This window comes from Scyliorhinus torazame, chromosome 22 (assembly GCF_047496885.1).
Source record: "Scyliorhinus torazame isolate Kashiwa2021f chromosome 22, sScyTor2.1, whole genome shotgun sequence".
NCBI classification, from domain to species: domain Eukaryota; kingdom Metazoa; phylum Chordata; class Chondrichthyes; order Carcharhiniformes; family Scyliorhinidae; genus Scyliorhinus; species Scyliorhinus torazame.
The window spans coordinates 73293222-73310771 of NC_092728.1; the positions used below are offsets into that span (position 1 = coordinate 73293222).

General features: G+C 46.9%; 1 long non-coding RNA gene across 1 annotated transcript in view; it reads right to left on the reverse strand.

Annotated features, from left to right (window-relative positions):
• Positions 1-17550, reverse strand: part of LOC140398826 (uncharacterized) — a 134880-nt gene that overhangs the window by 14142 nt on the left and 103188 nt on the right. The gene's annotated exons all lie outside the window — the stretch shown is intronic.

The following is a 17550-nucleotide window of genomic DNA, read 5'->3' on the forward strand; positions in this document are numbered from 1 at the left end:
GTAAAGTAGCAATGAGGGGGGAGAGAGGAGAGAAGTCAGTGTTGGGTAATGCACCTTTAAAAGAAATAAAGGTCAAATTAGATTAACAGAAATAAATTAAATTATTTATTAGCAATATTTACTGGGCTCCTGTTGGAACTGAATAGTGTTATGGGTCAGGGTTTAGAGAACCCCAAAGTGTATCATGGAGTTCACCTGACCCACGACTTTTAATGGATTGTGGTATGGGGAGCACACGGTCCACTCTGCAGGTGTGGCACAGCAGAAATGGAAAAGTATTTTTTAAAGCAAAACATTGTTTATTCTATGAACTCGAGTTAACCTTATTAAAACATACAGTGAACATCTTAGCAACCATCAATTCAAATACAACCCCCAAAGAATACAACACTAAGTAATCCTTAATAACTTCCCAAACATCCAGAAGACAAAAGAAACACCTGTTAACAGAAGCACATTAGGTTTACATTCACTACTGAGAACATTTATAATTCTAAATTCACCAAATGATTAAGAGATAGTCTTTTCATGGCAGAGAGATCAACAGTACACCTGCTTTGTCTGGCTTCAGCTCCAACACTGGAAACAAAACTAAAACACACCCTACAGCAAACAGCCTAAAACAAAAGAAAAAAGCTGACAGACAGCCCAGCTCCATCCACTCTCTGACATCACTGCAGTAGTAAACACCCACTTCAAAAAGGTACTCTCACTACAGATATTTATATACACACCCATTTATAAACACCCATTTCTTAAAGGTACTCTCACATGACAATAGGCAAAGACGCTGAAATCCTTGCAGCCACATAGACAGGACTTTCAACAGCCAGTCTTGCCTTGTGTTGGCCCCGTTACAACTTTCTACGATGGGATCATTTAGATATAAAAGGTAGGCTGAGATGTCCTGAGGGTTAGGGTTTACCACAAGTATGATGCTCATAGAAGGATGTTAGTGAATCATTTGGATTTTTTGTGGTTATTTTTCCTAGTCCACACTAGGTTACCAGATTCCGGAATTCACTTTCACAACATGGCCCCCCCGTTGGGATTTGAACTCACAGCCTCTTGGTTGCATGTGCAGGACCGTAGCCATTAGGTTACTGCGCCCATCTGTTGCAGTGTACATCAATCCAAACTATTTTCTTCTTCCCATAGTTTTTTGGAGATAAGCTTTGAATACTTTTTGTCTGTGCATGCACCTTTCTCCATTGCTCAATGTCTGTGTGGAAGCGACTGTTGAGATTGATTTATTTTACCACTCGTGGTTGGACTGAGTCAGCATCAGCTGAATTGAAACTATAATGAAGCAAAATGGAATATTGAACTTGCACTAAACGAACTGGGCTGTTTGTGTATTATATTGTATCGCAGGTTAATATTTCTCAATCTGGACGACCTACTGTTTGATGCCCTGAGGGCTCGGGTTTGGATTTTGAACCTCACAATGTTTCAGTGCTCTGGATGTCACCACTCAATCTGAGTTCAGAGGAGGTTGCGGTGACTATGGAACAAGGTGCAAACAAATGATCTGTACTCTCCATAGGACCCATTCTCAATCTGACTCACTGCTTGAATACTAGTTGTGGTTACATTTGTCAGTCGGACTGTGACTTAATTAATTCTGATGAATAATTCAAGTCAAACCAGTGGGAGTTGCTTCACGCACTACTGAAAAAGTGACATGGCTTTTACAACACCACATTCCACGATGATGAACTCAGCACCACAAATCACACCCAGCCAAAGGTTTTTCATCACAATGAATGCTCACTTGTTGCCGTATGCTCATGAATGTCCACTCCTTTTTAAATATTGCTTCAGGAACTTGAAAAACCTAACTTAATTTATCAAGGTTTATTGATCCAGTGGGCATTGAATTCCTCAAGCAGTTTATATTTATATATATACATATGAATGACTGTATAGGTCTAGAAATAACTACTCATATAACTTATTACGATCCCCAGAGACATAACTTTTTAAAGTGGAAATGTGACTTCCCAGTGGCTGACTCAAAAGATCACACAAGATTTTGGGCAAAATTCTTCATTCGAGGGACCAAGTGCTGACGCTGGGACTGAATGGGGAAGGGGGGGGGTGTTCCCCGGTCCTGATAGGGGCACTAGTGCCGGAGCCATTCAGGACATGCTAATGGGGGCGGCATGGTGGTGCAGTGGTTAGCACTGCTGCTTCACGGCGCCAGAAACCCGTGTTCGATCCCAGCCCCGGGTCGCTGTCTGTTTGGAATTTGCACATTCTCCCCGTGTCTGCTTGGGTCTCAACGCAAAGATATGCAGGGCAGGTGGATTGACCATGCTAAATTGCCCCTTAATTGGAAAAACATCTTTGAAAATTAAACAAAATATTACTACAGGGCAGCGAACGCCGGGAAGGTGCTGGGCTGGTACACGGACCAGGAGGTAATTTGAATTAAGATGGAGTCGGGTTCATGTAAGGGGTTGGGGTTGCGGGCGCTGGTGACGGCGCCACTTTTGTTCTCCCCAGGTTTATACTCGGGCAATCCATTCATAATGGGTAAATAACAGATAGAAAAATACCATATAGTGCATTTCCAATGGTGAGTTTAGTGAAATAAAGACTTGCATTAAATAGCAGCATTGAGGAAATTAGGATGTCCCGTCACACTTTACATCCAATACATCCAATAAAGTGCTTGTAAAGCACAGTCACTTTTTGTCATGTACAAAATGTAGCAGCTACCTTTCACAAAGTAAGATCCCACCAACTGCAATGTAATGATGATCAATTTGGGGGGGAGATATTGGCCAGGACACTGGGAATAATTCCCATGCTCTTTGAAAAAGCACCATAGATAATTTCCGAAAGATATTGGGTGGGATTCTCCATTCTGTCGAGCCCGTTTTCTGGTGCGGCGCGCACCCCCCCCCCCCCCCCCCCCCACCGGCAAAGGGGCTCTCCAGCCCGGCAGCCGGCCAATGAGATTTCCCATTGTGGGCACCCCCATGCCGTCGGGAAATTCGCGGGCACGACTGCGCTACCAGCGAAGCAGAGGCTCCCGCCGACAGAGAATCCAGCTCAGCATCTCTGACAGTGCAGCACTCCTCCAGTCCAGCAGTGGAGCGTTAGGCTATTTTTCTGCGCTCACGTCTCTGGATGGAAAATTAGCACACAACGTTCTGCTTGTCTCAGAAGCGAGAGTGCTAGTAATTGAACCACAACTGAAATTAGCAATAGTATTTTGGAGGACCTAAAATTACCATTATGATTTTCATTAAATATCTTTTTTTTAATTTTGACGTGGAAGTAAACCAGAATTGGCACCATTTCTGATTTTCTTTAATTTTTTATTTGCCTTTGCTGTATTTTCAAGGAATCTTGGCCTGACATGTTTGACCATGAGCTCTGGAGCCTGATCTCCTGATTTCAGCCCCATGCCTTACGAAGGAATTCTGTCTGCATCATCAAACGGAAATTATACAGCCAAATGGAATACATTTACCCAATTTGCTCATGTGATATTTACAACAAAACCTAATGGGAAAACCCTGTTCATTCAATGTGACTAACTGTCTCTGATTTTTTTTTTGCTAGACTGTTTTTTTTCTTTTTTTTCTCCTCCTCCGAAGCCACTGCTTCTATTCTGGGACGTGGTTCGAAGAGAAATAATTGCGCTGTTCGTATGCACGGTAGGTCAGTCTTCATACGACAGCCTAGACAGTGAGTGTTGCCAAGTTACTCATAAACACCGAGCTCAATCCTGTTGTCAACTGATGCGCAAATTGCCACACTTCCAGCAGAGTTTGGCGGCTCGTGAAGCTTTGATCATTTTTCTCCTTTTAGAGTGTCTGCTGTTGGTCGCACTTGTGCCTGTGAGTCAAGAGGTTCTGGGTTCAAGTCACACGCTCGAGACATCAGCAGAAAATAAATCTAGCCTGACACTCCAGTTTAGTATAATGCTTCTCCAATGAGATGTTAAATCAAGGTTCCATCTGCTTTAGACGGATGTGATCCCATGCCACTAGGGGGAGGGGGGGATGTGTCCTGGCCAATATTTATCCCTCAATTAACAACACAAAACCAGATTATTTGATCCTTTTCACATTGCAAAGTTTACTGTACTTACTGGAGGAGATTCTCTGGCTTCTCGCGGCACGTTTCTTGGCAGCGGAAGGTGGCCCGCCATTGGTTTGGTTGGTGGCAGGATCGTCTGATCCTGCCGCTGTCAATGGGATTCCCATTAAAGCCTCCCCCACCGGCCGGGAAACCGGCTGTGGGCGTGAACAGCCGGAGGATGTAACCCACTGTTTCTTATCATGGAACAGACTATACTGGAAATTGAATGTTAAGTGCTTTGTGATGTTCTGAGATTGTGTAGGGACTATATATGCATGGACAGCACGGTAGCACAGTGGTTAGCACAGTTGCTTCACAGCGTCCCTGGTTCGATTCCCGGCTTGGGTCACTGTCTGTGCGGAGTCTGCATGTTCTCCCCGTGTGTGCATGGGCTTCCTCCGGGTGCTCCGGTTTCCTCCCATAGTCCAAAGACGCACAGGTTAGGTGGATTGGCCGTGCTAAATTGCCCTTAGTGTCAAACAAAAAGGATTCGGTGGGGTTACAGAGTTACGGGGATACGTTGGAAGTCTGGGCTTAAGTGGGGTGCTCTTTCCAAGGGCCGGTGCAGACTCGATGAGCCAAATGGCCGCCTTCTGCACTGTAAATTCTACAATTCTATCTAAATCCCAGTCTGTTTGTTAGATATCGATGACCATTGAGGCCAGACATAGTAACCTGACCTACTGCCCTGGATGTCATTACCTAGCATGGTACAACTGGGAAATAAACAAGGGAGCTTGCTGATTTGTATGGATTGTTACACATAAGCTTTTAAGACTGTGGGTGGGATGTAACGGCCACCCCGTGCCAGGCGTAAATCCGAGCTGGAGAGTCCAAAATTGGGAAACGCCCCAGGCATCCATTGGTTTCAGATCTAACTGGCCTGCTCCCATTGATGAGACCCAGATCCCGCCTCCATGTGGCAAGAAACCAATAATCACAGTTAAGGCCAAACTCCATCCCATTAATGGGAACAACCTCCTATATCATGGCCTCCCATCATCTGACTGGCTCCCCAGCAAGCAGTCATGTGGGGACCAGGCATCATGGCAACTGGCGGGGCCATCAGAGGCCCCTGGGTGGTCAAGGATAGGTCACACTGGTCCCTTGGACCTCTGCCTAGAATGTGAGCACCTTGGCACTGTTAGGCTGGCACCTTGACACTGGATGGCATCATAAAGCCAGCAGGAGCACTGTCAGGGTTCCAGGGTGGCAGTGCCAGGGTTCCTGGGTGCCAGGGTGGCACTACCAAGGGTCAGAGCCTATGAGGGACTGTGCCCATGAAAGAAGGGTGACAGGGGGATAAGAAGGGTGGGGCTGTAGGGTGGGTATGAAGGGCCCTCTAAAAGGTTGGGGGGTTAAAGGTTGGGGTCCTAGTAGGGGGCCCAAAAGGGGATATGGGAGGGACTGAAAAAAAGGGCCCCTCAGAGACCCCATAGCAAGGTTCCATCAATTAGGGGGGGGGGGTAGTGGGGGCAGTGTATGATACTGCCCATGTGTGTGGGAGGTGACATTCCCCATGGGTCTGGGGTGTGGGTGTCCCACAAACCCACTTAGAGATGGGGGCACCATTTCAAAATGGTCGCCCGATTGCTGAGGAGTAGGTCTGGACAGCGGGTTCAGCTCACCAATGATGAAAGTATTTCTAAATGTGGGCTTAGTTGGGGAGAAACTCCCCAGGGCCCAAAAATGTGAGTGAGTGTGGTTAGATAGTGGTGGGGAACTGCCGACAGAGCCAACGGGAAACTCCTAGCAAATCCACCATAAATGACACTGAGAAATGTTTCCATTAGATCACGCTTTAAAGAAAAATGGAGGACTGAAGGGGGCTTCATGTAATCTATTCCAAATTTTGCTGACAGTAAAGTTGGGTGGTCTGATTGCTAAAGATTAAAGAGGGGTCCTGGTTGTTTTACTGAGAAGAAGGGGTACTCACACTTGGCAGAAACATCTGTGATGGCAGTGGATAGACTGGTAGCCTCCAAAGTCCTAGGACGTTGTTAAGATTGTCAAGCTTTGTAAATGATTATACTTTTACAGTATATTCAAGTTAGGATAGAATGGAGTTAGGAATCTAAAAGATAACTAATTTGCATTTTACCTGGATACAAGACCTATGTGATTCATGTTGTCATGGAGATGATCTTTCAGACAGGAGGGTCCATTGGAAGCTTTGGTACAGGTCTTCCAAAATATATCTTTGTAACTCACAGATTTAAAAAAATAATAATTTTAAAACAACATTTTTAGAGTGCCCAATTCATTTTTACCAATTAAGGGGCAATTTAGCGTGGCCAATCCACCTACCCTGCACATATTTGGGTTGTGGGGGAAAACCCACGCAAACACGGGGAGAATGTGCAAACTCCACACGGACAGTGACCCACGGCTTGGGCTGGAGTGAAAGTTTCTAAGAAAAACCCTCACTGTGAAAGAAAGTTCTTGGGTTAAAGGTTTCCTGGCTTGGAAAGGAACAGACCAGAAATCGACCCTCTAGAATTAAGAATCACCTGGGAACTCAATCTGGGAGAATTGCATGTCCACTTAAGGGACTGTATAAAGTATAACTGTGAAGTATGATTTTTAGTTGTGTTAAAAGTAAAAGGGAAACGTTCTGCTCTGCAGTTTAAATTAGAAGTTACTTTCAAAAATATTATTTTGTTAATGTTGCTTTTAGTTTGCTTGTTACATCAAAAATCTTAAAGTGTGAAATCTTGTCATGTCACCCTTGCAATGCTAGGCACTGGTAGATTGGAATTAATTTTTAAAGCTGTCGGTCATTATGGGACCGTAACAGGATCAGCAACTCATTGCCATCATAAACTGAGCCCGTGTGAGTAAAGCAATTCTTTAAGCTTCTTCCAATCATTTCCGTAAATCCACTATGTCTGTAATCAAAGCATAGAAACATAGGAGCAGTAGGCCATTCGGTCCATCAAACCTACTCCACCATTCAAATACACCCTGGCTGTTCATTTGGTTCTGGATGATGGGTGTTTTTCATTTGTGAAAGAACACCTCTGAAGCAACGATGTGACAACTGGGATTTATCCGTCACTGCTGGTTATTTCAAGAAGTTTATTTTGATTCATATTTGCAGCTGCAGTAATTGCTTGATCGAAAACGAGATGAAGCCAGATGGAAAGACAAATGCTTGAGACTGGGTGTTGCATGATTTCATTTTCCACTGGGGGCTTTTGTGGTTAGCCCCTGATATTAGAAGGTGAAATGTTACTGCTGGTGTGAGGAGGTGTGTGCTGGACAGAAAGTTCAAAGCATACAAATGCAAGATAAAAACCATTGTTCAAGAAAAGTCAAGTTGCCTCATATCTACACAAGACGGGGGGCATCAGTGTTGGCTCATCCACAGAAAAGATGCCCCACTAGCCACTTGTCGGATGAAATGAACAATTGAACATTTGTTGAGAGAATGTTAGAGAACAAAATTCAGGCCATTTTCGAGAAAAAAAGTCTACAAGGTAAAATCCTTAATGGAATTGGAAGTAGATGGAGATTTTAAACAAAATCTGTGTTCGCATCTTGAGGCTATGATTTGTAAATATGCACAAATAGATCCAAGGATCCAAGGCAGAAACCCATGTCTGAGTGGACAGAAACTTCAAATCATCATATTTCTGGCCATTGTTTTTGGTGTTAGACACCATGGCCATGAAGCGCAGTGCATCCCCTTGTCAAATACAACGTAATGGATTAAGTATCATACCTCGTGGTTGAATAATGTCGCATTTTGTAGATTCTTGGTTCTTTTGTTTGCATAACTGTGGGTATGTTCAGGCCAAAGATGGGTTCGGCCTCTGAGCTCCCAAGAGATAGAAAACTGAATAGATCAGGGAGGCCCTCTGGAGAAGCGGCTAACTTCAGCAGTGAGAAGGTTGTAAAGGCAATAGGCAGGAATTCAACCGATAAGAACAAACCGAGAAAATGAATGCCACAACATGGCAGTATAAGTGGATAACCAAAGCTGTTGTGTCCTGATTTTCTTTACCAGAAAGGAAAATTCTATTTGTGATTAAAGTCTTCTAATTTTGGAATACCACTGAAGACCCATGTTAAAACACCGAAGGACTATGTACCCATTGCCTGCTGCAGAACAAGAAGGAAACAGAAATTACTTCCCAGAATTAGTTTTAGCAAGCCATTGTGCAGAAGATGATCTTTTCCTGAGGTTTTACTTTTGGATAGATGTTGAAATTAATTTATTTTTGCCCAATATTGAAGACAGATTGTAGTGCCCAGTAACCTTGGCACACAACCGCCACTGACCAAATGATGAACATCCTGTCCAAAGTGCTTGAACTCCCATTCAGGTTGGTGAACCGGCAGCTGCGGTCACATGTTGCTAACGACCCTCCATCTCAAGCTCTTGCCCGAATCTATTATTGATGTTCCTCACACTCCACAAGCAAAATTGTTGAGGAGCCTCCAGGTTTCACCTGGTCTGTCGCTGAACTTGTATCTTCAAGCTTCTCAATCTTTCTGCGTTGTCCACGCGACGCGATCAATGAACTGATTCCCAGAAGGCTTCGCTTCGCTCTTGAAAAGTAGACTTTAAAAGATAAAAAACAGACTGACGAACAAAGTGGATGGATTTCAATAAGTGTCATTATTGCTTTCTCTGACTGCCACCATCCAGCCCAGCCCCTCCCATGCTTGCCTGTTACATCCTTCTTTCTCAGATGTTGAATGGCAAACTATTTTTAAAAAAAATTAAATTTAGCGTATCCAATTCTTCTTTTTTTTTCCAATTAAGGGGCAATTTAGCGTGGCCAATCCACCTACCCTGCACATCCTTTTGGATTGTGGGGGTGAGATCCATGAGACACAGGGAGAATGTACTTGGGGTAGCACGGTGGCACAGTGGTTAGCGTTGCTGCCGACGGCGCTGAGGACCCGGGTTCGAATCCCAGCCCTGGGTCACTGTCCGTGTGGAGTTTGCACATTCTCCCCGTGTCTGCGTGGGTTTCACCCCCACAACCCAAAGATGTGCAGGTTAGGTGGATTGGCCACGCTAAATTGCTCCTTAATTGGAAAAAAATAATTGGGTACTCTAAATTTATGAAAAAAAAGAAAGAAAAAAAAAGAGAATGTGCAAACTTCACACGGACAGTGACCCGGGGCCAGGATCAAATCTGGGTCCTCGGCACTGTGAAGCAGCAGTGCTAACTACTGATTTTTATTCCAAGGAAAGATTAAAACACCAGTCCTTTGGTGTAAGCTTGCAAACCTAATCAAAATTGAATATGTTAAACAACAGATATTGATGGACAAATGACAGGAAGGAGATGTTTTTGGCTTACCCAGAAAGAAAGAAGGAACTTGCGCTTATAAACCATGGTTTACCATGCGGGATACCCCAATGAATTTTTAACTCAAATTAAATACTTTTTAAAGTGCAGTCGGTTTTAATTTGTAGGACGTGCAGGATCCAATTATGCAGAGCAAAGTTTCATGAACAGCAACAAAATGGTAACCACATCATCTGTTTCTATGATGCAGATTAGGGGATGAATGTTGTCCAAGATACTGAGGGAAACTCCGCTGCATCTCCTCAAAATAGAGCCTATTTTATATTCAACTGAGATGCAGCCAGAGCCCCGGTTTATCATAATTTCAGAAACATAGCACATCTGAGAGTGTGGCACTCCCTCAGTTTACAAATGTGAGGTAATGCATTTTGGAAAGTCTAATGCAGGTAGGGAATATACAGTGATGGTAGACCCCTCAAGAATATTGACAGTCAGAGAGATCTAGGTGTATAGGTCCACAGGTCACTGAAAGTGGCAACACAGGTGGAGAAGGTAGTCAAGAAGGCATACGGCATGCTTGCCTTCATTGGCCAGGGCATTGAGTATAAAAATTGGCAAGTCATGTTGCATTTGTATAGAACCTTAGTTAGGCCACACTTGGAGTATAGTGTTCAATTCTGGTCGCCACATTACCAGAAGGATGTGGAGGCTTTGGAGAGGGCGCAGAAGAGGTTTACCAGGATGTTGCCTGGTATGGAGGGCATTAGCAATGAGGAGAGGTTGAATAAACTCAGTTTGTTCTCACTGGAACAACGGAGGTTGAGGGGCGACCTGATACAGGTCTACAAGATTATGAGGGGCATAGACAGAGTGGTAGTCAGAGGCTTTTTCCCAGGGTAGAGGAGTCAATTACTGGGCGCATAGGTCTAAGGTGCGAGGGATAAAATTTAGAGGAGATGTACGAGGCAAGTTTTTTACACCGAGGGTAGTAGGTGCCTGGAACTTGCTGCCGGAGGCGGAGGTGGAAGCTGGGATGATAGTGACGTTTAAGGGGCGTCTTACATGAATAGGATGGTAATAGAGGGATACAGACCCCCGAAGTGTAGATGATTTTAGTTTAGACGGGCAGCATGGACGGCGCAGGCTTGGAGGTCCGAAGGTCCTGTTCCTGTGTTGTACTTTTCTTTGTTCTTTGTTCTTTAGTTCTGCATTGGAGTGCAATTCTGGATTATGTGCTCAGGTTCCGTGCGTGGGATATGAGCCCATAAGCCTGTGGTTCTCAGGCAAAAATAAGACCACCCAGTCAAGGTTGAAACTACTAAAGAGATATGAGCCAGGGTTTTACAGCCCGTCCCGCCCAGCAGGATATTAGGGACCCACTGGACGAATGGAGATTTAAATTGCTCGCCACATCCGCCAGGGGGGGGGGGGGGGGGACAAGCCACAGGAGGGCCATAAAATCCTGGCCATGAAGGTGAAGTGGGTTCTTCACAATCCCTTTCAACAATTTTGAATAAATCCACTTTTTTTTTTTTTCAAAGAACATAATTATTCACATGTCCCTCAGACATGAAAGTGATCTTCAACTGTTTAAATCAAACCTTACATTTTTGCTTATTTAAACAGTGGACTCTGCTGAACAGAAATATGGCTGTTACAGGTCACTTGATTCACAAGTTGGCTACAGTTTCTGGAAATGTCCTAATGCAGTTAAAAGAGAAATGGTCAACCCTCCTTGTGGAACCTCACAACTCTCATTGTGGGGACACATTACAATCAACAAAATCTGTTTCCCCAGCCTGGTCCTATAACACAAGGAGAGCCATTGAAACTCGTTATACCTGCAGAGGCACTAATAGCCACCAACTAGTTCCAAGGGTGAAAAACGGATTTTGACCCGAGGCCTAGAAACTGCTTGTTAACCTGCAACTGGCTCATTTATGGGTAATATTACATGTCATAAGTTTCTGGCATTTAGAAAGTATTTCTAGCTTCGCAACTCAGTCTGCTGTTTAGCCTCCAGCCTGCAGACACCACAGCAGGACTCTAGGTTGGCCAATAACCTGCGTCAAATCTAAGCCTCCTCAAAGACTGCTTCTCTGGAAGATTCTGCTATCGTCAGATCAACAGTCTCACTGTGTCACCATCAACTTTAAAGGAATTCTGAAACAACTGCTTCAGCTAGCTGAACCCACCTGAACTGTAACTCCTTCAGGAAGGAACCATTACTAGCCTCTGACTGTCTGATACCCATATCTGTGGTTCTTCTTTTAAGTTATTCATATTTGTAAGTATGGTGTGCCCGTGTGTGTATGAAGTTGCAACCATACCCTAGCTTTGAATGAATTGATAAACTATACTTCCGATCAAACTCGAAAGATAGTTTGCTGTGCCTCACTTTAAAAATTGGCCTCACAAACCGAGAGTTTAGGAAAACGCATCAGAGCCTATTTTTAAAAAAATTGAAGACACCCCTGCTTAAAGTCAGATGGTGAGAAAATAAAGCTTTTCCTCTCTCCCTTGTCTGTAACACTTCCCTGATTTTCATTTGTGTTAATATTTCCCTCGACAACTGTTTCACTGAATTACATATAAGTTGGTCATTGTGAGAGTGCGGTGTACATGATATCGAAGAGACTTTATGTTCTTGAAAAAATTACAGCCAAGTGTGGTTTTTATTTAAATTCAACAAAACTTGTTTCTAGTTTACTTCTGTTCCAAGTAAAAGGGAAGGGGCCTGATCGGAAATGTTTGGCTCCAGTTCATTGGGCAGCACGGTAGCACAAGTGGATAGCATTTCACAGCGCCAGGGTCCCAGGTTCGATTCCCTGCTGGGTCACTGTCTGTGCGGAGTCTGCACGTTCTCCCCGTGTCTGCGTGGGTTTCCTCCTGGTGCTCTGGTTTCCTCCCACAGTCCAAAGACGTGCAGGTTAGGTGGATTGGCCATTGCTAAATTGCCCTTAGTGACCAAAAAGGTTAGGAGGGGCTATTGGGTTACGGGGATAGGGTGGAAGTGAGGGCTTAAGTGGGTCGGTGCAGAGTCGATGGGCCAAATGGCCTCCTTCTGCACTGTATGTTCTATGTTCTAATACTAATCCATTTTCACTCCAGCATTTAGTGTACGGTGATTTTATTGAATGTTCGGGGTCAAGTCCGAGAAATATATCAAATTAATTTATGTCTATAGTTTCAATTTCACCAGTTTTATACATAAAATATAATTAATTTCTGTAATTATAAGTTAGTTGATCGCCATTATGTGAGAATGCTCCGATGTACAATGTCATTTGAAGTTCACTGCAGTTCTAGGCTTGCAATCACCAAATCTATTTCAGGTCATGCAAGGTGTTCCTCATGTCAGATCACTTCATAATAATCTTTATTATTGTCACAGGTAGGCTTACATTAACACTGTAATGAAGTTACTGTGAAAATCCCCTAGTCGCCACACTCCGGCGCCTGTTTGGATACACTGAGGGAGAATTCAGAATGTCCAATTCACCTAACAAGACGTCTTTTGGGACTTGTGGAAGGAAACCGGAGCACCCAGAGGAAATCCACGCAGACACGGAGAGAACGTACCGATTCTGCACAGACAGTGACCCAAGCCAGGAATCGAACCTGGGACCCTGGCGCTGTGAAGCAACAGTACTAACCACTGTGCTACCGTGATTCACCAGATGTTAATCCTGATGTTAATGCGATTACATCACTATTAGCCATCGAACAAAAATGAGTTTCCATGCAATGAGTGTGCCCCGCTTTGCATGTGGGTTCCACAAACACATATATAGGTCTGCTTTCTTGCACCTTTGTAGAAACTTGATGTCAGTGTCTATATATGCGATCTTCTTGGAGATCCACATGTGTTTTTGAAACCCACCTCTTCATTCACCTGAGGAAGGAGCTGCGCTCCTAAAGCTAATGATTCAAAACAAACTTGTTGGACTTTAATCTGATGTTGTGAGACTTCTTCCTGTGGAAATAATATAGTTTGTTTCTCCTACGTAACTTAAGAACGGTTTGGAGCCTGGGGTTTTCCTGCAACTGGGAGGTTAATGTTTAAGAGAAAACATACTTGCTGTGCCATTATGTAACCTGAACCGTTTGAGTTTTATATTGCGTTTTATGCCTTGGAGATATGCAGTGACGGTAAGTCACATTCAGGAGTTCATGCACGCTCGGAGGTTTTATTCAATGTTTCTAAAATGTGCCCAGAAGAAAAAAAATCAGTGAAATAAGAAGATTGGTCCGAACTGTTTCCGCCTCCTGGGCTGGCTTTCATGCTTCCAACGTCTTCGGGTAGGGTTTTCCGGCCTCACTGCGGCCGGTATCCCCGCGGTGGGTGCGGGGAGCCATTCAAATCTCTGTTGACTTTGGTGGGACCAGAACATTCCGCTGGTGGAAGGGGTTGGACGATCCCGTCCTTCCATTCAGTTTAGTTTTGGTTTCTCTGTAACCATGCCCAGGTCTGACTAACAGCACGCAGAACAGAGAAGAATCAACGGACACACATGATCGATCATGGAACAATTGAAAATTACAGTGCGCTTCAGCCACACCATCTGTGTCATTAAAATAGGCTGAATGTAAAGTTGCCGCATGCCCAGATCAGCAGAGGCTGCTTTCCCCTTTTGAGGGGGAGAGCTGACTGGTGGCAATTTAACCTCAGGCGAGGGATGAGGCTGAGATGGTGGGGCTTCCATGAATACCCTCAGCCGGTACGGGGATTGAACCCGCGCTGTTCGCCTTGCTCCGCATCACGAACCAGCTGTCCGGCCAACTGGGCTAATCCAGCCTCAAGCTGACTGAACTGCTAACTGAATGAAGTTCTGTTGCTGCTACTGAGTATTTTCTAAACTGCATCTTTCAATGGCGTATTCATGCTTGGGCACAGTTATCTTTTTAAAAAGTCTAATCCATGCAAATAATTAGGATTACGTTTTGTTTTTCTTTCATCCATTTCCATCGTTCTGAACGCAATTGCTTCATAACAGCTGTAAAGGATAATCCGGGGATGATTCAACATGATGAGATCATTGGGTTGTTCAGTGTAGTTCAAATAATGAGACCTCTGAGTTAATATTTATATCTCAATTTTGGTTAATTTTAACCTTCATCCATGCCAGGTCGGCACGGTGGCACAGTGGTTAGAATCACTTTTTCACAACGCCAGGGGCCCAGGTTCGATCATGAACTTGGGTAATTGTATGGAGTTTGCACGTTGTCGCCATGTCCCCATGGGTTTCCTCCGGGTGCTCCAGTTGCCTCCCGCAATCCAAAGATGTGCAGGTTAGGTGGATTGGCCATGTTAAATTGCCCTTAGTGTCCAAAAGGTTAGGTGGGTTTATGGGGTTATGAGGATAGGGCAGGGGAGTGGGCCTAGGTAGGGTGCCCTTTTGCAGGGTCGGTGCAAACTCGATGGGCCAAATGGCCTCCTTCTGCACTGTCGGGATTCAATCATTTCTATGTTATAATTGACTTTTAGTGCCATATATTTGAGTGTCACAAATTTCACAATGACACCACATAAAACAAATTGGACATTGCTTTGCTTCTCTTGTTGAATTCAGTGCAGCAAAACTTTATAAAATCTCAGGTCGTACTGCATCCTGGTACTCGTTACTGATCATAGAATCACAGAATCATACAATTTACAGTGCAGAAGGAGGCCATTCGGCCCATCGAGTCTGCACCGGCCGTTGGAAAGAGCACCCTACTTAACAGACACCTCCACACTATCCCTCCACAATGACCCAAGCCAGGAATCGAACCTGGGACCCAGTGCTACCGTGCCGTCCATAAATATTGGCTGGGATACTCCGAGCCTCCGCGACGAAATGGCGCTCAGCGCGGAGGCGGAGAATGGGACCTCAGACCCGCGATCGAATCTGACACCGGAGAATCGGCGGCAGTCGTGCGCGCCATCGACGCTCCGTCGGTCAGAGGCCGTTGAAAGAGGCCCGCGGCAGTTCTCCGCGGTTGATCGGCTGAGTTCCCGCCGGCGTGGTTCACGTATGGTTCCACCAGGCGGGAGCTCGGTGTCGCGGCTGCACTGGCTGTCCTGGTGGAGGGTGGGGGTTTCAGTCTCCAGGGGGCCTCCACGAAGGCCAGGCCCGCGATCGGGGGCCACCGATTAGCGGGAGCATGCAATCTGTGGGGGGGGGGGGGGGCTACCTTCTTTTGCACCGGCCCGCTGTGTGGCTCTGTCTTGTTGCACGGTGACGGCGCGGGCCTGCGGCCAGCAGTGCAGGGCCGTGTACGGCAGCTGGAGCAGCGTGGAGCACTCCGGCGCCGTGCTGGCCCTCTGTGGGCTACAGAATTGGCCCGTTCACGCCGGCTTGAAACATCCGGGGCGGGATTCTCCGGGAATCGGCGAGATGGCCCGACGCCGGCACCAAAAACGGCGCGAAACACCCTGGCATCAGGCCCCCCGGAACGTCGCAAATTCTCTGGCCGGGAATGGGCTAGCAGTGGTGTGACGCCATTTGCGATGGCGCCACCTGTCACGGACGCGCGTGCTGTCATTGACGCCGCGCGGCGTCGCAGCACAAAAGACGCCCCCCCCCCCCCCTGCCGGAGACCCGTCAAAATGGCCGGCCGCCACACAGCTCCGAGGTTCCAGGAGCTGGACATCGAGGCGCTCACGGATGCAGTGGAGCAGAGGAGGGAGGCCCTGTACCCCGGACACGGCCGCAGGGTCGCCCCAAGCCTCAGCCGGCACCTGTGGAGGGAGGTGGCAGAGGCCGTCAGCGCCGTGGCCCTGACAGCAAGGACAGGCATCCAGTGCCACAAGAAGGTCAATGACCTTGTCAGGGCAGCCAGGGTGAGTACCCCACCCCCCATCCCCGATGGGTGGCACAGCCCTAGGTGCAACCAACATGGCTGCACCCATCTATGCAGGCTGCCGTGGCAGGATGGGTTGTGAACCTATGCCAACATACACACAACCGCTGGTCAGCATGTATATGTTGCCCTTTACCCGTGCCTCCCTCCCGCCCCCCACAGGATAAGCGCACTCACAACATCCGGAAGCGTGAGAGGACCATAGGGGGTCCACCTGAACTGCGACTACTCACCATTCATGAAGAGAGGGCCCTGGACCTTGCAGGCGGACCCAAGGACCGGCAGGTTGCGGATGCAGAGGTCGGGGGAACACCACCAAGTGAGACCCCACACTGCCTGCCCCCCTTTCCCCCATATCCCCCATTTCCCCATATCCCCCCTTTCCCCATCCCCCTTCCCCCATATCTGTCCTTCCCCCATATCCCCCTATACCCATATCCCCCCTTCCCCAGATCCCCTTTCCCCCATATCCTCCCTTCCCCCATATCCCGCCTTTTCCCAATCCCCCCTTTCCCCCATTCCCCCCTTCACCCATATTCCCCCCTTTCACCCATCCTCCCTTCACCCATATTCCCCCTTCCCCCATATCCCCTTCCCCATATCCCCTCCCCACATATCTCCCTTCCCCATATCTCCCCTTGCCCTATATCCCCCTTCCCCAAGCCCCCTTCCCCCATATTCCCCCTTCCCCCATATCCCCTTCCCCCACATCCCCTTCCCCATCCCCCTTCCCCATATCCGCCCTTCCCCAATGTCCTTCCTTTCCCCATATTCCCCCTTTCTCCAACCCCCCTTTCCCCCATCCCCCATACCCCCTTCCCCCAACTCCCCCTTCCCCCATATCCCCCCTTTCCCCACCCCCAAATCCCCCTTACCCCATATCCCCACTTCCCCCATATCCCCCTTTCCCCACCCGCTCATCTCCCATATACCCTTCCCCATATCCCCTTCCCCACATCCATCTTCCCCCATATCCCACTTCCCCCATATCCCCCTTCCCCCTTTCCCCATCCCCCCCTTTCTCCATAGCCCCTTTCCCCATCCCCCATCCTCCATATCCCCTCTTTCCCCGCATTCCCCCTTCCCCCATATCCCCACTTCCCCCTTCCCCATCCCCCCTTTCCCCATAGCCCCTTTCCCCATCCCCCATCCTCCATACCCCCCTTTCCCCGTATTCCCCCATATCCCCCCTTCCCCCATATCCGTCTGCGTGTCTAACCATGCATGCTGTATTGTGTATTGCAGGACCAAACGTCGGCCCACTTGTCCCCGCGGATGCAGACCGCCCCCAGCATGTGCCAGGGTGGCCACGAGACAGGGACAGACCCGGCCCATCGGG